Source organism: Rattus rattus, chromosome 11 (genome assembly GCF_011064425.1).
Source record: "Rattus rattus isolate New Zealand chromosome 11, Rrattus_CSIRO_v1, whole genome shotgun sequence".
NCBI classification, from domain to species: Eukaryota; Metazoa; Chordata; class Mammalia; order Rodentia; family Muridae; genus Rattus; species Rattus rattus.
Genome location: NC_046164.1, coordinates 71564701 through 71565491, shown reverse-complemented (window position 1 = coordinate 71565491; position 791 = coordinate 71564701).

Here is a 791-nt window from a genome sequence, read left to right as displayed (position 1 = left end):
GCGCGCGGGCGTGGCCTCGGTTGGTCTGCTGTTTGCCGGCAAGGCGGCGCGCTGGACGTACGCGGGCGGCTCAGGGGCCCAGCTGCCCGCCGGCCCGGCGCTCGGCCCCCACCCCCCGCGCCCCCCCCAGGCTGGATTACCTTCCTTGACACGCCCCCAACTGTAGCCCCCCCCCGCGTCCCCTCCCCTGCGCGGTCCCGGGACTGCGCCCCTGCCACTCCTTGGCGCGGTGACCTGGGCTGGAGCCCGAGTGGTGAAGCAGCCCATCCGCGTGGGGCGCTACCGGGCTAGTCGCCGTGGACTCAAGAGGACAGCGAGAGGGTGCACTCGGCCCCTTGTGCGCTGGAGCTGGGGCCGCGGACCCAGAACGCAGGACCCAGGAGCTGGACAGCGCCCCAGCCAGGGAAAGTGATCTGTGCACAGGGTCACATACCCTCCGGGCACGCAGAGTAAGAGCCTAGCTGTTGGTGGAACTGTCAGGCGAGCGTAGCCAGTGATACCGCTTACCTGTTTAAAAAATATGTGTATATTTAAATCACGAAAACAACCCAAACTGAAGGATGCTGAAAGCCATCTGGTTACCTACGTGTTTTGAAAACCAAATCTTTAAGAAAGGTAGGCAGATTCCGTGCGGGATGACAAGGGTCTGGGCATCTGTTTACAGAACAAATGCTTTGAAAATACCTTTCCAATTCGATCCATTGGCAGACATGAATGGAGAAAAGGATCTAACAGGTGGAGTCTCAAGCCTGCTACAATACCGAGGAAATAGATTGAGGGCTAGGGGGAAG